This window comes from Oncorhynchus clarkii, chromosome 12, assembly GCF_045791955.1.
Source record: "Oncorhynchus clarkii lewisi isolate Uvic-CL-2024 chromosome 12, UVic_Ocla_1.0, whole genome shotgun sequence".
Lineage (NCBI taxonomy): Eukaryota > Metazoa > Chordata > Actinopteri > Salmoniformes > Salmonidae > Oncorhynchus > Oncorhynchus clarkii.
In genome coordinates, this window is record NC_092158.1 from 16,809,022 (window position 1) to 16,829,072 (window position 20,051).

The following is a 20,051-nucleotide window of genomic DNA, read 5'->3' on the forward strand; positions in this document are numbered from 1 at the left end:
AATGACTACTCATTTTAAATACGTAAACAATGTATTTAAACCACGTCTCAATACAAAAAACACATTATAGACTGCAGTGTTTGGGGCCTTCATGGGGTCCTTCTGCGGGAGGTGGGGAGGGCATACATCTACATTTTTTTTATGTAGTGGCAGTGCACCCCTGCTAAATGCATATAGGTGAAACACTAGTGTGACTATGACCCGCTGGAGGATGTAATGTGATGTGATTCATAGCAGTTATCTAAATGTCCACAGACTTTCTTTGACAAGAGAGACGTCGGTCAACAGTCCTCAGAGAGACACCAGGCACATCAAAGCACTTTTTAACTCTCATCTGATGAAATGTGTGTTTACACTGTTATAATGTGTTTTAAACGGTTTACAAAGAGTTCTCAATAACTCTCAATGTACACCAGAATCCTCTATCCTCAAAAAGGCACAGTGATATTCATCATCATGATGCACCTCGTAAACAAAATCAAAGATACCCATAAACAATAAAATAATGCAGTGGTGAACAGTTGAAATAATACAGTCATGTATGTAAATTCTCTGTAGGGTTTCACCGTAGTGAAAGACAACCAGACATACTGAAGTAGTCTATCTGTACTATGGCTCCAGGCCCTGGTCTCTGGCTGCAGCTTTTGGAGTCTGTAACTGCGGTGGGATGGAATCTTTAAACCAGGTTGTACTCCTTCACATGGCATTAAAGAGTCTGTAACTGCGGTCGGCTGGAGTCTTTAAACCAGGTTGTACTCCGTCAAATTCAGCTGGATTCTTTAATCCAAGTTGTACTACCAGATTCAGCTGGAGCCTTTGAACCAGGTTGTACTACTTCAGATTCAGCTGGAGCCTTTAAATCAGGTTGTACTACTTCAGATTCAGCTGGAGCCTTTAAACCAGGTTGTACTACTTCAGATTCAGCTGGAGCCTTTGAACCAGGTTGTACTACTTCAGATTCAGCTGGAGCCTTTGAACCAGGTTGTACTACTTCAGATTCAGCTGGAGCCTTTAAACCAGGTTGTACTACTTCAGATTCAGCTGGAGCCTTTGAACCAGGTTGTACTACTTCAGATTCAGCTGGAGCCTTTAAACCAGGTTGTACTACTTCAGATTCAGCTGTAGCCTTTAAACCAGGTTGTACTACTTCAGATTCAGCTGGAGCCTTTAAATCAGGTTGTACTCCTTCAGATTCAGCTGTAGCCTTTAAACCAGGTTGTACTCCTTCAGATTCAGCTGCAGAATGAAGTCCTTGACGGCGGCAAAGACAAATCGAATGTTCTCCGTGTCAGTGGCACAGGTGAAGTGGGAGTAGATTTTATCGCAATCTGGATTCAGGTCCACAAACATCTTCAAGATGAATTCTCTTCCTGCCTGTGGGTCCCGCTGGGGCCCTGAGGAGGAGGAGATATGATTAGTTATATGATTCATGAAATAATGGCACATCAGTTAATTTAACTCTTATATCAATCTAAACCAATATATTAAATATTGTCTGGAGAAATGAACATGGTATTGACCCAGCAGCACAGAGGGAGGGTGTTTGAAAGTGTACTGCCCACCGATTGTCTTAACTGGAACTGTGTGTGTGTGTGTGTGGTTTGAACATTGATTGTTTGTGAATCGCCTTCGGTGGCCACAGGGACCAAGAGGTTATAAATTGCACCGCCAAGGATCGATTACAGGCCATAAGGGGCAAGGTCTTGTAAATGGTGTTAGACGGCTGCATCATATACATACAATAGTTTATTTGTGATGTGCATTGTATATATGGTTTATTTAGGGTGTTTTTATCTATAAAGTATACTGGTAATATGATACAGGGCCAGCGCAAGCACACCGTTTTTAAATGGGTTTTATAGTAAAGACATGTAATTTAACTGTAAAAATATATTACCGTGGAATGAACACAACCAGTCATGATGTTTTTTACTTAAAGTAGGTAACCTTCGCACTTTTGTCCAAAATAATTCCAGCATCTGAACAGTGCATCTGGACAGTTCACCCCCCAAGTGGCTAAAACTTCTCAAGTGGCTAAAACTTTCTCACTGGAGAAAGCATCTGAGCAAGTGAAACAGCACCTAAGCGAAACTGCACACCTCTGTCTTACTAGATGTAGCCAATGTACTGTATCTGGCGCTGTCTGACCCCCAATAAAGTATGACATGCTACTCCTTCATGGGGGGGGGGGGGGGGGGTCAAGTGCAAGTGCTGGTTCATTTGTTACCGTGCATTCAGAAAGTACACAAAACCCTTGACCAACAGTGCAGTTCAAGAAAGAGTTAAGAAAAATTTTACCAAATAAACTAAAGTAAAAAATAATAAAAAGTAACAATAAAATAACGAGTCTGATTTTTTTTTAAATAACTAGGCAAGTCAGTTGAGAACAAATTCATATTTACAATGACGGCCTACACCGGCCAAACCCGGACGACGCTGGGCCAATTGTGCGCCGCCCTATGGGACTCCCAATAAAGGCCGGTTATGATACCGCCTGGATTCAAACCAGGGTGTCTGTAGGGACGCCTCTAGCACTGAGATGCAGTGCCTTAGACCGCTGCGTCACTCGGGAGCCCCCAAATCATGTCCAATCAATTGAATTTACCACAGGTGGACTCCAAAACATTTTTAGAAACATCTCAAGGATGATCAATGGAAACAGGATGCACCTGTGCTCAATTTCAAGTCTCATAGCAAAGGGTCTGAATACTTAAGTAAATAAGGTATTTGGTTTTCATTTTTAATACATTTTCAAAAAATTCAAAAAACCTGTTTTCTCTGTCATTATAGCGTTGTGTGTGTAGATTGACAAGGAAAAATGTGTATTTAATACAGCTTAGAAGAAGGCTGTAATGTAACACAATGTGGAAAAGGTCAAGGGGTCTGAATACTTTCCGAATGCACTGTATATTGTACTTTTACATATATTGTACTTTTTTTTATCTAAATGTCCTCATAAAGGAGTAGCCTAGCCTAGTATGATTCTGACCTATGAAGTCTACCGGAAAGTGTCACTATGATAGCACCCATCCTGGTCTCTTTTGGTGCCAATAGTATCCAGCTGCAGCTGACACTCACATATCCTATAGGCCTATGTCCCTGTCAGTGTGAACCACATTGTATTGTAGACAGAAAAGCCCCTTCTGTAAATATGCAATTAGGGTTAAGTGCCTTGCTCAAGGGCACATCAGCAGATTTTTTCACTTTGTCCGTTCAGAGATTTGAACCAGCAACATTTTGGTTTCTGGCCAAACGCTCTTAACCACTAGGTTTCACATACTGAGACAGAGGGGTGCTATTTTGCCGCCTTTCCTTCCAGTTCTCTGCTGCCAATGACTGGAACGAACTGCAAAAATCACTGAAGCTGGAGACCCATATCTCCCTCACTAGCTTTAAGCACCAGCTGTCAGAGAAGCTCACAGATCACTGCACATAGCCCATCTGTAAACAGCCCATCCAACTACCTCATCCCCATACTGTATTTATTTATTTATCTTGCTCCTTTGCACCCCAGTATCTCTACTTGCACAATAATCTTCTGCACATCTACCATTCCAGTGTCTAATTGCTATATTGTAATTATTTCACTACCATGGCCTATTTGTTGCCTTACCTTACCTCATTTGCACTCACTGTATATAGATTTTTCTTTTTTCTACTTTATTGTACAGTCGTATGTTTGTTTATTCCATGTGTAACTCTGTGTTGTTGTATGTGTCGAACTGCTGTGCTTTATCTTGGCCAGGTCGCAGTTGTAAATGAGAACTTGTTCTCAACTAGCCTACCTGGTTAAATAAAGGTGAAATTAAAACAAATTTTGCATTGGTAGTTTATGATCACATTTAGCTGGTCCATGCAAATTGAGCTTGTCTTTCTTTCATTAAATCCATGAATAAAAGGAGTTCTTACCATCATATTCAGGGAAGTAATCCACCAGATGTGAGAACAAGATTTTCTCCTGCATTAAGTCAATCTTATTCAAGAATAGAATGATTGAGGAATCTTTAAACCACGGGTAGGTTATTATTGTCCTGAACAACGCTTTGCTTTCCTCCATTCGATTCTGTGGAAAGTTAAAAAAAAAAAACACAATGTTAAAGAGACAACCTGTATTTGCCCTTCTTTTTTTCTAACTCCATGTTCGTAAATTCAATCTGGAGTGCCAGAGTGTGCCCAGCGTGCGTAAATTAAGAGCGTTGTCATTGTCCATTCGTAAATTCACAGAGTTTCGCTCTTGGGGAGTCCGCTCTGGCTGAGGAGTAGGGTTGATCCAACCGCTCTGATATGGATCCAGATTCCTATCTAAAGGTTGAACATACGTATCGTTACGATCCTAAGAAAATCCATACGTAAATTGTTAGGATCGTAAGAAAAGCTATGCTTGAAACATGAACGGAAGCGTGAAATTTAATCTGTTGTTAGGTTCTTATTTTTCAGAGTAAATAACTCAGACACTTGAAGCTTGACTAAGTTTAATTCTTCCCAAAGGGTCTATACAGCTGTATTCAGACAAAAAACATTTCTCACCATCATATATATATATATATATATATATATATATACATACATACATACACACACACTCCACTTCAGACACCCCTCTTTCTCTCCAATCCTTACATCTTATGGTTCGACAGGAAGAGGGTAACAGGATACTAAAACCATTATTTCTCCCTTCAGAGGATCTGACCTGTCCTCCTGACCTCAACCCCTCCTTCGCCTAATCCACAGATGTCCTCTTGTATCACCTATCGCACTCCCATGACTCTCTCCCGTCCACCCAGCACATTCCACAACCACTCTGTCTTTCTACAGATCTCACTCCTTTATGTACTATGCGTCTGATGTACTATGCGTCTGATCTATCATGTCTTTAATATCTCAAAGTGAACATTCAAAAACCATGTTATGATTACGGACTAACATTTTAGGTTTTGCACTGCTGCACTATTTTAGCACTACAGGGTGCACTACTGGAAAATCATAGTCAATCGATCAATAACATAATCATACTGTTAGCAAAAACAAATCTTTCATTTACAATCTGTAGAAACTATGGAAAACTTTTGTGCAACAGCACAGTTTAAAAATATATGTCAAATAGTAAAGAAATATAAGGGAGGTGTTGAAAAGGGATAGAATGCAGTCGGACCATCAGATAATTGGCTTATACATTACTCTTACTGAATTTCCACGTAGGCGAGGATATTGGAAATGTAATCAAAGCCTATTGGATGATAACTTGCTTTTAAATAGGACAGAGGAATATATAACAGATTATTTATTTTTTTACATAACATAGGTACAGCAAATATGATTTTTCTATGGGACACTTTAAATGTTCCTTTAGAGGCCACGCAATTCAGTACTCATCTCTAAAATGCAATTTTGGTCAAAGGGTTTTGAGCCCTGCAAACTGACCTCCAGCAGGCCACAAATGTGCATGGCATTTGCCAGAGAACACCAAGATTGGCAAATTCGCCACTGGCGCCCTGTGCTCTTCACAGATGAAAGCAGGTTCACCCTGAGCACATGTGACAGATGTGACAGCCTGGAGACGCGGTGGAGAACGTTCTGCTGCCTGCAACATCCTCCAGCATGACCGGATTGGCGGTGGGTCAGTCATGGTGTGGGGTGGCATTTATTTGGGGGGCCGCACAGCCCTCCATGTGCTCACCAGAGGTAGCCTGACTGCCATTAGGTACCGAGATGAGATCCACGGCGTCTCCAGACTCTGTCACGTCTGTCACGTGCTTAGTGTGAACCTGCCAGTGGCGAATTTGCCAATCTTGGTGTTCTCTGGCAAATGCCAAACGTCCTGCACGGTGTTGGGCTGTAAGCACAACCCCCACCTGTGGACGTCGGGCCCTCGTATGGAGTCTGTTTCTGACTGTTTGAGCAGACACATGCATATTTGTGGCCTGCTGGAGATCATTTTGCAGGGCTCTGGCAGTGCTCCTCCTGCTCCTCCTTGCACAAAGGCGGAGGTAGCGGTCCTGCTGCTGGGTTGTTGCCCTCCTCCATGCTCTGGACACTACGCTGACAGACACAGCAAACCTTCTTGCCACAGCTCGCATTGATGTGCCATCCTGGATGAGCTGCACTACCTGAGCCACTTGTGTGGGTTGTAGACTCCGTCTCATGCTACCACTAGAGTGAAAGCACCGCCAGCATTCAAAAGTGACCAAAACATCAGCCAAGAAGCATAGGAACTGAGAAGTGGTCTGTGGTCACCACCTGCAGAACCACTCCTTTATTGGGGGTGTCTTGCTAATTGCCTATAATTTACACCTGTTGTCTATTCTATTTGCATAACAGCATGTGAAATTTATTGTCAATCAGTGTTGCTTCCTAAGTGGACAGTTTGATTTCACAGACGTGTGATTGACTTGGAGTTACATTGTGTTGTTTAAGTGTTCCCTTTATTTTATTGAGCAGTGTATATATATATATAGACTTAGGGTGGAGTCATTAAAACTAGTTTTTCAACCACTCCGTAAATTTCTTGTTAACAAACTAGTTTTGGCAAGTCGGTTAGGACAGCTACTTTGTCCATGACACAAGTAATATTTCCAACAATTGTTTACAGACAGATTATTTCACAATATCACAATTCCAGTGAGTCAGAAGTTTATATACACTAAATTGACTGTGCTTTTAAACAGCTTGGAACATTCCAGAAAATTATGTCATGGCGTTAGAAGCTTCTGATAGGCTAATTCACATCATTTGAGTCAATTTCAGGTGTACCTGTGGAACGTACTTTGATGTGAAAAGTACAAATCAATCCCAGAACAGCAGAGGACCTTGGGAAGATGCTGGAGGAAACAAGTACAAAACATAACCTGAAAGGCCGCTCAGCAAGGAAGAAGCCACTGCTCCAAAACCGCCATAAAAAAAAGCCAGACTGGCCTCCCGGGTGGCGCAGTGGTTAAGGGCGCTGTACTGCAGCGCCAGCTGTGCCATCAGAGTCCTGGGTTCGCGCCCAGGCTCTGTCGTAACCGGCCGCGACCGGGAGGTCCGTGGGGCGACGCACAATTGGCCTAGCGTCGCCCGGGTTAGGGAGGGCTTGGTCGGTAGGGGTGTCCTTGTCTCATCGCGCACCAGCGACTCCTGTGGCGGGCTGGGCGCAGTGTACGCTAGCCAAGGTGGCCAGGTGCCGGCTGGCTTCCGAGTTGGATGTGCGCTGTGTTAAAGAAGCAGCGGCTTGGTTGGTTGTGTATCGGAGGACGCATGACTTTCAACCTTCGTCTCTCCCGAGCCCGTACGGGAGTTGTAGCGATGAGACAAGATAGTAGCTACTACAACAATTGGATACCACGAAATTGGGGAGAAAAAGGGGTAAAATTCAAAAAAAAAAAAAAAAAAAAAGCCAGACTACGGTTTGCAACTGCACATGGGGACAAAGATCATACTTTTTGGAGAAATGTCCTCTGGTCTGATCAAATAAAAATAGAACTGTTTGGCCATAATGACCATCGTTATGTTTGGAGGAAAAAGGGGAAGGCTTGCAAGCCGAAGAACACCATCCCAACCGTGAAGCACGGAGGTGGCAGCATCATGTGTGGGCGCTTTGCTGCAGGAGGGACTGGTGCACTTCACAAAATAGATGGCATCATGACAAAGGAAAATTATGTGGATATACTGAAGCAATTAGTCAGTAAGTTAAAGCTTGGTCGCAAATGGGTCTTCCAAATGGATAATGACCACAAGCATACTTCAAAGTTGTGGCAAAATGGCTTAAGGACAACAAAGTCAAGGAATTGAAGTGGCCATCACAAGGCCTGACCTCAATCCCATAGAAAAGTTGTGGGCAGAACTGAAAAAGTGAGCAAGGAGGCCTACAAAACCCTTTGGTATTACCTGGATTTCCACATAAATTGGTAAAAACATGGGAACTGATCTTCCTCTAAGTCACAACAATAGACAAACACAGTGTGCTTAAACTAATAACACACAAATTATTGTATTTTCCCTGTCTATATTGAATACATAATTTAAACAGTATGTGAACCCCTAGGTTAATGACTTCTCCAAAAGAAAACTGAAGTCAGATGTCAGCTAACCTGGAGCCCAATCAATGAGACGAGATTCGAGATGTTGGTTTGAGCTGCCCTGCAATATAACAAACTCACCAAATGTGAGTTTGCTATTCACAAGAAGCATTGCCTGATGTGAACCATGCCTCGAACAAAAGAGATCTCAGAAGACCTAAGATTAAGAATAGTTGACTTGCATAAAGCTGGAAAGAGTTACAAAAGTATCTCTAAAAGTCTTGATGTTCATCAGTCCACAGTAAGACAAATTGTCTATAATTGAGAAAGTTCAGCACTGTTGCTACTCTCCCTAGGAGTGGCCGTCCAGAAAAGATGACTGAAAGAGCACAGCGTGAATGCTCAATGAGGTTAAGAATAATCCTAGAGTGTCAACTAAAGACTTACAGAAATCTCTGGAACATGCTACATCTCTGTTGACGAGTCTACGATACGGAAAACACTGAACAAGAATGGTGTTCGTGGGAGGACACCATGGAAGAAGCCACTGCTGTCCAAAAAAACATTGCTGCGTGTCTTAAGTTCGCAAAAGAGCACCTGGATGTTCCATCAAAATATTCTGTGGACAGATTAAACTAAATTTGAGTTGTTTGGAAGGAACACACAACACTATGTGTGGAGAAAAAAAAGGCACACCAACATCAAAACCTCATCCTAAATGTAAATTATGATGGATGGAGCATCATGGTTTGGGCTGCTTTGCAGCGTCAGGGTCTGGACAACTGGCTTTCATCGATGGAAAAATGAATTCTCATGTTTATCAAGACATTTTTCAGGAGAATATAAGGCTATCTGTCCACCAATTAAAGCGCAACAGAAGTTGGGTGATGCAACAGGACAATGACCCAAAACACAGTAGTAAATCAACAACAGAATGGCTTCAACAGAAGAAAATACGCCTCCTGGAGTGGCCCAGTCAGAGTCCTGACCTCAACCTGATTGAGATGCTGTGGCATGACCTCGAGAGCGGTTCACACCAGACATCACAAGAATATTGCTGAACTGAAACAGTTTTGTAAAAGAGGAATGGTCCAAAATTCCTCCTGACTGTTGTGCAGGTCTGATCCGCAACTACAGAAAACTTTTGGTTGAGGTTATTGCTGCCAAAGGAGGGTAACCAGTTATTAAATCCAAGGGTTCACAGTTTTTCCACCCTATACTGTGATTCCCTTTATAGTCTAATAGTTTGCAAGCCCTGCCACATCCGACGAGTATCAGAGCCGGTGTCGCATAATTCAATCTTAGTTCTGTATTGATGCTTTGCCTGTTTGATGGTTCGTCGCAGGGCATAGCGGGATTTCTTGTAAGCTTCCGAGTCCCGCACCTTGAAAGCGGCAGCTCGACCCTTTAGCTCAGTGCGAATGTTGCCTGTAATCCATGGCTTCTGGTTGGGGTATGTACGTACAGTCACTGTGGGGACGACGTCCTCAATGCACTTATTGATAAAGCCAGTAACTGATGTGGTGTATTACTCAATGTCATCGGAAGAATCCCGGAACATGTTCCAGTCTGTGATAGCAAAACAGTCCTGTAGTTTAGCATCTGCTTCATCTGACCATTTTTTTATAGACCGAGTCACTGGTGCTTCCTGCTTTAATTTTTGCTTGTAAGCAGGAATCAGGAGGATAGAGTTGTGGTCGGATTTATGGAGGTCGAGGGATAGCTTTGTACGAGTCTCTGTGTGTGGAGTACAGGTGATCTAGAATTTCTCCCTCTGGTTGCACATTTAACATGTTGATAGAGATTTGGTAGAACTGATTTTTAGAGATTTGGTAGAACTGATTGTTTCCCTGCATTAAAGTCTCCGTCCACTAGGAGCGCCGCCTCTGGGTGAGTGGTTTCCTGTTTGCTTATTTCCTTATACAGCTGACTGAGTGCGATCTTAGTGCCAGCATCTGTCTGTGGTGGTAAATAAACAGCCATGAAAAGTATAGCTGAGAACTCTCTAGGCAAGTAGCGTGGCCTGCAATTTATCACAATATACTCTGCTTCAGGCGAGCAAAATCTAGAGACTTCCATAGATTTCGTGCACCCGCTGTTGTTTACAAATATGCACAGACCACCCCCAGTCTTACCGGAATGTGCTGTTCTATCCTGCCGGTGCAGCGTGTTTCCCGCTAGCTGAATATCCATGTCGTCGTTCAGCCACGATTCTGTGATGCATAGAATATTACAGTTTTTGATGTCCCATTGGTAGGATATTCGTGATCATACCTCGTCTAGTTTATTGTCCAATGATTGCACGTTGGCGAGTAATATTGACGGTAACTTTCCTAGTTGCGTTCTGCGGGTCCGGACGAGGCATCCGGCTCTTTGTCCTCAGCGTTGCTTCCTTTTGCGAATAATTGGGATGTCTGCCCTGTGGGGTGTTTGGAGAATATCGTGTGAGTCCTGCTTGTTGTTGTGGTTGTTGTTGTTGAAGAAATCTTTGTCTAATCCGAGGTGAGTGATCGCTGTCCTGATATCCAGAAGCTCTTTTCTTCCGTAAGATACGGTTGCAGAAACATTATGTACAAAATAATTTACAAATATCGCGAATTGCCACTGGCTTTGAGGAAAGCCAGAGTGTCTATGTATGCGGATTACTCAACAGTATACATGCTACTACATGCTACACAGTAGTAGTCAGCTACTACTGCGACTGAAATTACTGCTACACTTAACAAATAGTTGCAGTTAGTTTCAGAGTGGGTGGCAAGGAATAAGTTAGTCCTAAATATTTCTAAAACTAAAAGCATTGTATTTGGGACAAAATAATTCACTAAAGCCTAAATCTTACCTAAATCTTGTAATAAATAATGTGGCAATTGAGCAAGTTGAGGTGCCTAAACTGCTTGGAGTAACCCTGGATTGTAAACTGTCATGGTGAAAACATATTGATAAAACAGTATCAATGGGGAGAAGTATGTCCATGATAAGGCGCTGCTCTGCCTTCTTAACAGCACTGTCAACAAGGCAGGTCCTACAGGCCCTAGTTTCTACCTTCTTGACAGCACTGTCAACAAGGCAGGTCCTACAGGCCCTAGTTTCTACCTTCTTAACAGCACTGTCAACAAGGCAGGTCCTACAGGCCCTAGTTTTGTTGCACCTGGACTGCTGTTCAGTCATGTGGTCAGGTGCCACATATAAGGAAAATTGCAATTGGTTCAGCACAGGGCGGCACGGCTGGCCCTTGGACGTACACAGAGAGCTAATATTAAATAGTTGCATGTCAATCTCTCCTGGCTCAAAGTGGAGGAGAGATTGACTTCATCATTGCTTGTATTTATGATTGATTGATTGACATGTTGAATGTACGAGCTGTCTTTTTGAACTACTGGGGCACAGCTCAGACACCCAGGCATACCCCACAACACGTCACAAGAGGTCTCTTCACAGTCCCCAAGTCCAGAACAGACTATGGAAGGCGTACAGTACTACATTAAGCTGACTACATGGAACTCTATTCCATATCAAGTAACTCATTCAAGCAGTAAAATTAGATTTAAAAAACTGATAAAAAAAACACCTGTTGGAACAGCGGGGACTGTGAAGCAACACAAACATTGGCACAGACACACACACACACACACACACACGATAACATACTTACTATACACACACGTACACATGGATTTGGTACTGTATATATGTGGTAGTGGTGAAGTAGGGGACTGAGAGCACACAGTCTGTGATGTATTGTAATGTTTTTAAAATCGTATAAACTGCCTTCATTTTGCTGGACCCAAGGAAGAGCTGCCTTGGCAGCAGCTAATGGGGATCCAAAATAAACACAAATACACATTTTGAAGCTGATCTACCCCCTAAAAAACATTTTTTGAACAGATCTTATGTTGCAATTCTGACATACAATAATACCTTTCAGAGTTTTGGCAATTTCATCTCACCAACAAAAAAAACGTACACCTATGAGAAGTGCTACCCAAACATGCATAACACAGTATAAAAACAGTGGAAGTCAGGGAGACCGGAAGACCTATCCTGCACGTTTTCAAGTTAAAAGTCTCCATTCTCTATTACTCCTCAGTTGAGTTCACATTTAGGTAGCTGGTGTAATAGATTTGTTTGCCAGCGTGAGTCTAGATAATACTAGCTGTATAATGCCTAAAACAGGAAAGTTTCAGTCTGCTAGGTGTATCTCTACAGCATGGGCATATCTCTGGGTGACGTGGACATCCCCATGCATACACCTTATCAAAATACGACTAATTCAATATTGCACCATCCCATTCTCTGGACTCTGTCTGGAATCATAACCAGTAGTATCTACCAGGAATAATGAAACATAGATTCACCAAGCATCTATTCTTGTTCTATGAATTATGTATGACCACTGGAGTTTTTGCCACTCAAAATCTTGCTAAAGCATATTCTGTAGGAGGGGTTAATATACATTTAAAATAATTGGACATGATAAATATGAATCGGGTCATGAACATACAGTTCACTCAAAGTATTCAGACCTGTTCATTTTTTCCACGTTATTCTTATTCTAAAATGGATTAAATAGTTTTTTAATCTCAACACAATACACTATAAAGACAAAGCAGAATCAGGTTTTTAGACCATTTTAACCAGTACTTTGTTGAAACACCTTTGGCAGCGATTACAGCCTCAAGTCTTCTTGGGTATGCGCTACAAGCTTGGCATATACCTTTATTTGGGGAGTTTCTCCCAATCTTCTCTGCAGATCCTCTCAAGCTCTGTCAGGTTGGATGGGGAGCATCGTTGCACAGCCATTTTCAGGTCTCTCCAGAGATGTTCGATCGGGTTCAAGTCCGGGTTCTGGCTGGGCCACTCAAGAACATTCAGAGACTTGTCCCAAAGCCACTCCTGCGTTGTCTTGGCTATGTGCTTAGGGTCGTTGTCCTGTTGGAAGGTGAACCTTCACCCCAGTCTGAGGTCCTGAGCGCTCTGGAGCTGGTTTTCATCAAGGATCTCTCTGTACTTTGCTCCGTTCATCTTTCCCTCGATCCTGACTAGTCTCCCAGTCCCTGCCACTGAAAAACATCCCACAGCATGATGCTGCCAGCACCATGCTTCACTTAGGGATGGTATTGGCCATTTTAGAATAAGGCTGTAACGTAACAAAATGTGGAAAAAGTGAAGGGGTCTGAATACTTCCCAAATGCACTCTATGTACTTTGAAATTAACAAGAGAGAGGTTAAAAGTAGGCTAAGTCTGGCATAAGCTTATTCCCACACTTTACAATAACTCTGTTGCAATGGTTTTAGGTCGTCTCCTTATAGGCTATTCCCTCCATCACAACACTGCTGCCCAGTTGAAGAGCTTGTGATCTCCATGCAGCACCACCCGCCTTCAGAAAAGCACCGCTCATCCTCAGAAGATGCCCTTCTGGAGGCATTCAGCCATAGAGTCATTATATCCTCATGTAGGCCTATTTGCCTACTAGCCAAATAAATTCCAGAGCATGCATGATGGGTGACACTCGTCATTCCAACATATTTGAACATTTAATGAATCCTTCATTCAGTTCAGTCAGTCAGTATGTCATCCATTCTGTCATTTGTCTGAGTTGCAATAGGAACTAAATCAAAGAGAATAGAACAGTATTTTCTGTTTGTTTATTGAAATGAATGTGTATTCAAAATGATCTAAATTCTCCAAAGTTCTTTACCCTATCACTTTAATAATTCAATGTTTAATTTAGGCCTATCAACAAAAAAAAAATAGGCATTCCGACTTGTAGGCATTGCAATTTAGGCTATCATTTTGGGTACTGGTGTCTTGCGGAAAAATGTTAGAATTCTTTTTGTGTTTTATAACTGTTTATATTATAAGGCTCCCCTTAAAAAGAGACCCTAGCTCACAGGCCTCTAAATACATTCAAAAAAATAGTTGAAGAAGCACGTGCAGTGGCTGATAGAGAAAACAGATCTGGCAATAAGAATAGACTATAGATAGTCTTGACCATTTGGGACTCCTTGGCTATTTTGCTCAGGACAGGTTATAGCCAAGACTTTATTTATCGATATGGATATAACCTCTGTGTGATGGGGTTGTGCAATGCAAATGGCTATAACAAGCCTACATGCAGAGTGGAATTCACAAATACAACACTCAAAATGCCTAATATAAGGCCTACAGTCCGTGCTCCCAAATACTGGAAAAAGTGTGATTCATTAGTTTACATGATCACCACAATATCCCCACGGGGCTATAAAAATAAATTCTGCAATTATATGGCCATTAAATAACACACAACGGCATGGCATATTTATATAGTGGAATAGGCCTAGCATAAATCATATATACTTTATATTTTGCATCTCAGGCGGTTATTCTAGACAAGGCTCTTCTGTGTCTTTATCACAAGTCATTTGTTGAAGGCCCAAGACTATACTACGCCATCTACTGATATAACGTTGTTATTGAATGCAGTTCTAAAACAAGCTCTAGACTTTTATTTTGGAAATGAAAGCAGAAGCTGCAAACCCTAACGTCTGGGCTAAAGTTGCTTGATTGACTAGCTACATTCGGTTCATGTCCTTTGCAGATGCCACATTACTGACAAAAGTTTGTACCGATAAAAAATAATTGAACGCGTAAATGTTAATTCATTGATGTATTTGAACATTTACGTTTCAATTTTCACGCATGGCTTTTCTTACGATCCTAACAATTTACGCATGGATTTTCTTACGATCCTAACGATATGTACGTTCAACCGTTTGGCAGGTATCTGGCTCCATATTCTGACCTCACAACAGCAGTCAAGCATCCAAGCTAACTGGCTAATGTTGGCAAGTTTACTAGCTACTTCCAGACACAAATGAGAGAACACCTCACTCTGAGCATTTTACTCGCCCTAGCAGAGCTGGTTAGGCTGTTTTCATGTTACCCAGAGTGTTGGTGACTGTTACTGTGCTGCTGGACCCAGTGTTCTACACCGTCAGTGTGGACAATTACTTTGCAGTGATTGTGCATGATGCAAATACTGTAGAAAAAACAGCCCTTGTGTTTGTTCCAAGAATCATTACAGTGACTGAAGGGCTCCCCCTGCAGGTGAACGCTAAGCACAACCCCTGAGCTGGTCAAAGTCCAGTTCAAATGTAGCATGTGCGTTGCAAAACAAACGTGAGTGTTCCTATTAAAAACTTTGGGAGCATTCAAACAGTGTGTGGGGTATTCTCCTTCCTTTTCTCTGAGAACACGTAGCCTGGTCCCAGATCTGTACGTGCATTTAGCCAACTCCTACGACTATAGGAGTTGTCATACAACAATAATCAGAGGGGTTGGCTAAAGTACAGATCTGGGCACAGGCGAAGTCTAACTCCAACCCTATGGCGGAGTGTGAATGGATATCAGCTGAGGCAGACAGGCGTTGGGCTCCGGGAAAATCTGGGTCATCTTCACATAACTGGTTTGGGCTGATTCAACATTTAGCACTGGAACAATGTGCCTCTGTGTTCAGACTGACTAGGTGATTATCTCTCTCCTGGATCCTCTCCTCCACTAGCAGAGATCCAGTCATAAAGAGATAGCAAGAGGGAGAGAGTTTGGCCAACTTTCTAGTACAATGCCATGTATCTCTGTCTCTAAGCATTCAATCAATCCATTCATAAGTTCAAGCAGCTCAGTTAGGTAGCTCGGTTTAGAATTGTCATTATTCAGCGGATTGTCATTGGTCAGTATTGTTCAGGAGGTGCCAACATGGCTGCCGTGGATTTTAGGAGCACCATGTCCTCTAAGAACACCATCGTGCTTTTTGACTGTTGAAAGTGCAATGACCAAACTCACCTCATTGTCAGATTCTACCAGGACCTGGTCATATTCACTGAGAGCCACCAGGAACATGATGGAGGTGACATTCTCAAAGCAGTGGATCCATTTCCGCCTCTCGGACCTCTGGCCACCCACATCCACCATTCTGAGAACAGCAGCACAGCACCATGAGGTTTAGGGGCAACTCTCAACAGGCAGGTATAGAGAACACAGAGTTCTAATGGGTTATGATGAGTTATTACATTAACATCAATATGTACTGTACCAAAAAGCACGGAGATGGAGAAACATCCATTTGTATTTGAATAATTCAAAATTGAGTCTTTTAATACCAGTTACTTTTCTAGGATCATCTTGATCAATTGTGTTCAGCAGACAGGGATGGAATAGTAGGCTATGTGGATGTTTACCTGAAGACCACACTCTGGAGGTCAAAGGGGTACTCTATGATGCCTGTGGTAGGGACCCTGACCCTGAGCACGTCTTGCTGGGTCGGGACATAAGATGACTCAGCTATACGGTCCAGTGCATTCAAGTAGCTGAAAGGGCATGAGAGAAATGGGGTTATTTATTATTATTATTATCATCATGTTAACAGTTCTGTTACTCATTAAGTCACCTTTCAGAAAAACACAGAAGTCTTAAAATACAGATCTTTCAGCCGACCATCACAATAGCAATCAATCTGGCCATTGGATCGCGTTATTGTTTACCTGAATCTGCACAGCCTTTTATGCCTGAGATGTAACTGGCATTGGACACAGTGGAAACTATTTGGGAAGAGTGTAGGGAGTAGTCACTGGTCTGTGTCCACTCACTATTTGGCAATCTAAACTAGAGGTTTGGTATTGGTTTACTCACTATTTGGCAGAGTCTGAGAGCTGGTATTCCCTCTTCCGATCGTAGCATTCCTGAATCCCTGGGTCATTCCATAGACTCTTAATGGCGTCAACGTACGGATTTGTAAACATTGTGACCTTCTCTACGTCCACTTCAATGACAATATTTGCATGGCCCTGAAATAGGAGAGAGAAATAGAAGGGGAAAAGAGGTCATTACATAAGAGACCTAGAGAGGCATTTGTCTGAGTGATCATGTTTATTGTAAATGGAAGCCAAAGAATTGTGTTAGCTTGGCCTCAGACCTATCTAGAATGTAAATGTGTGTTAGTGCGTGGCAGTTAGCACATAGCTGTGAGGTAGTGAATTTGTATGATTACTAGGCCCCATATGGTGGCTTTAAGGTAAGGGATAGAGAGCTACGTGATTAAGCAACGTCATTTTGTCTCTCTTGTGGCATATTGGTCCCAGAAGTTGCCCTACTTTACGTGTGTGCCAACAGTCAACCACATGTGTACCTTTTACAAGGCCTTCAGTCTGTCATCCTGCTCAGTAACTAATGACATCATCAACTAGGCAGAAAGTAAACAAAGTTACAGATATCATAACGACATCACCTGATCCTTCACTACAATCCTCACTGAGACTCAGAGACTGTGGAAACAAATAAAAGGTCTGTACAAACATGGGCCTAGCCAGGTCCGGAGGTTTTTCTGACAATGAAAAGCTTCTAGCCTAGAGGCTATAACTAAAGCCTAGAGTGTTTCCAGAGTGGTGTCAAGGCCTGGAAAAACTCAAAATGTTGGCAAAAAAAACAGGCAAAGTTGGTATAAATGGAACAACAGAAGGGTCACCTGGTTGTCTTCACACTTGTAAGGGATCTGAAGGGTCTCCATAGCATGGATCATGGACTGCATGGCAGTGAAGATGTTCTGGTACACCAGCTTGGTGAAGCCTCGCTTGTCCTCCTCGGAGTAGCCCGTCCCATGGATGATCCTCATCTGCTTGATGAAGGTGCTCTTCCCACTCTCACCAGTCCCTGGGAAGAAAAAGCTCAGAGATGAACTCCGTTTTGACAGTAGCCTGCCTGCCACTGCTGATGAAAGCCAATGCACATTTTAGGCTTATTATAGTGTCATTTTTATATTGTCAATTTGATGGACACGCGACATGTAGATTAAACTATTGCTGAGTAACCCAAACATTTTGATTGAATACAATTTTTCAACTGCACTTTGTTTTGGCCATGGAATGTTGATACAACAGTTTCAGGGTGTGGTCTATTGTGTGTTGTATCTGTCACAGGAACATATTTCTGATCTCCGAACCTAAATGGACAGTGATCCATGACAATAATTGATTGATTTCTAAGAAATGTGGCCCCTATGCAATTAATCAACCTAACGTTTATAGTAGCAATGGTAACCCTTCCTTAGTCACCTAACAAATTACATGAGCCTGACTGCTGTCAACATTCTTTTCTTGAGTTATAACTTATTTTGCTCCCAGCAGGGTGACAGTTGTGAGCTGGATGTGTGAACTTAATAAATTATTCTACATATTTAAGTTATATTAACATCACAGAGTACCAAAAGACATTACACTACAATAAACATAACGGATAAGCCTGGTGGGAGGAGCTACATAAGGACAGGCTCATTGTAATGGCTGGAATGGAATAGATGGAATTGAGTCAAACATGTGGTTTCCATATGTCTGATGTGTTTGATAACTTTCCAAATATTCCATTCCAGCCATTACAATGAGCCCCTCCTCCTACAGCTCCTCCCACAAGCCTCTGAAACATTGTTTTCTTGGCAATATCTCAAATAAATTCAAATTGCCAGGCAATATGTTTTTTTTTTATAGGCATGTGCATTGAAATAACAGATACAATGTACACTGATATAGTCAGTGATATTATGAACATGTTTCAAATAATGATACAATGTCATATTAGTGCTTTGAGTGGTTATTAGAACTGTGATCGTTGGTTTACCGAGAAGCAACAGCTTAAACTCGCGGCGCGAGTCTTTCTTGTCCCGGCGAAGCTGTCTTTCGATCTCGTCGTTGATCCGTCGAGCCTCCTTTCCCTCTTCGCTGAGGCAACAGGCCCCTACGGAGCCCAGAGTCATGACTCTCTTGATAACACTTACTTTTGGGGTCGAGGATGTAGGCCTATATTCCAAAGTGAAATTAAATTAAAATAAAAAAATGTTAAGGCGATAAACATTGTCACTTTGTTAAATAAATTGTTATATTTAACTAAAATAAATGTCCTCCCTCAGCACTGACTGAATTCTCTATATACAGTGCCATGCATAGCCTACGCTCTAGAGTCCACAGTAAAAGCCAAGCGTAATAATGCGAATACAATTCCCAGAATCTGATTGAACCTTTGGCAGAAACAGACCACTTGTTATTTTATATTTAGGTAAACTACGGTCCCATTACGAAATGCAATAGGAGCCAATCCGTTGGGAGAATGAATAATGAAATAGCAACATGTAAACAGAAAACAGAAAAGCAAATCTTTACCTCCAATAGTTGAACTCCGGGTGTGGTGAATGAATATGGCGGACTTTTACTCCATATCACCATAAATGTATAAAAAACGAAATTCCATTATTCCACAGGAGTAACAAAAAATAATCCCATACCACAATATGTTCCTTTTGAATTTGTCTTCATTGAAGTTCCATTGCTTAACGTTGTTATATTTTTTCTATTGTCCCCTTTGCTTGTCCCATCTGTAATTTCATTAGGTACAGAATACAGTGTACTCTGACTGGACCCTATGTGAACCTAGCAGCAAAAAGGCAAGGAGCCATAAAAATAAAAGTGCTCTACACAGTAAAACATTTTCTTCATATTCATCCACCCTTTTGTCATTCTTCTTCAACATCACTCATCCTTGCCTTTATTTACGTTTTTCTCTTCGTTATTATTCTACATCTTAATAAATTTCACCAACATAAAAAGTATTGGCCCATGTCGGACAGTGTCTCTCGAAGTAGAGGACTCTTATTTTCACACAATTCTAGCCATTATTGCTGCCAGCTGCTGTCGTGTTGTGCTGGCGTAACTCAAGCCCCGAACCATGTGACGTTAGGAGAGGGTGTGTTTAGATGGGAAAGGATCATGAAGGCATGTCGCTCAATATGTTACATTGTAATGAAACAACTGCCCGGTGGCACATAAAAAGGGTGGGCAGTTCACTACTTACATAAACACTTAACATATCTTGGATTGAAGAATATAGAGGCTAATTTCACAAATTTTAAATGTGTTATTACATGTTATTGACTACAGTATACCAAAAATCAGGAACACCACGGAGGGCCGAATGTCTGCAGATTTTCGCTCCTCCCCTGCACTTCATTGATAAATTAAGGTCACTAATTAGTAAGG

At 41.9% G+C, this 20,051-nt stretch overlaps 1 pseudogene; it reads right to left on the reverse strand.

The window, feature by feature from the left end:
* Positions 1 to 1,083: 1,083 nt before the first annotated feature.
* Positions 1,084 to 19,396, reverse strand: LOC139422786 (guanine nucleotide-binding protein G(q) subunit alpha-like; annotated as a pseudogene).
* Between the last annotated feature and the right edge of the window lie 655 nt (positions 19,397 to 20,051).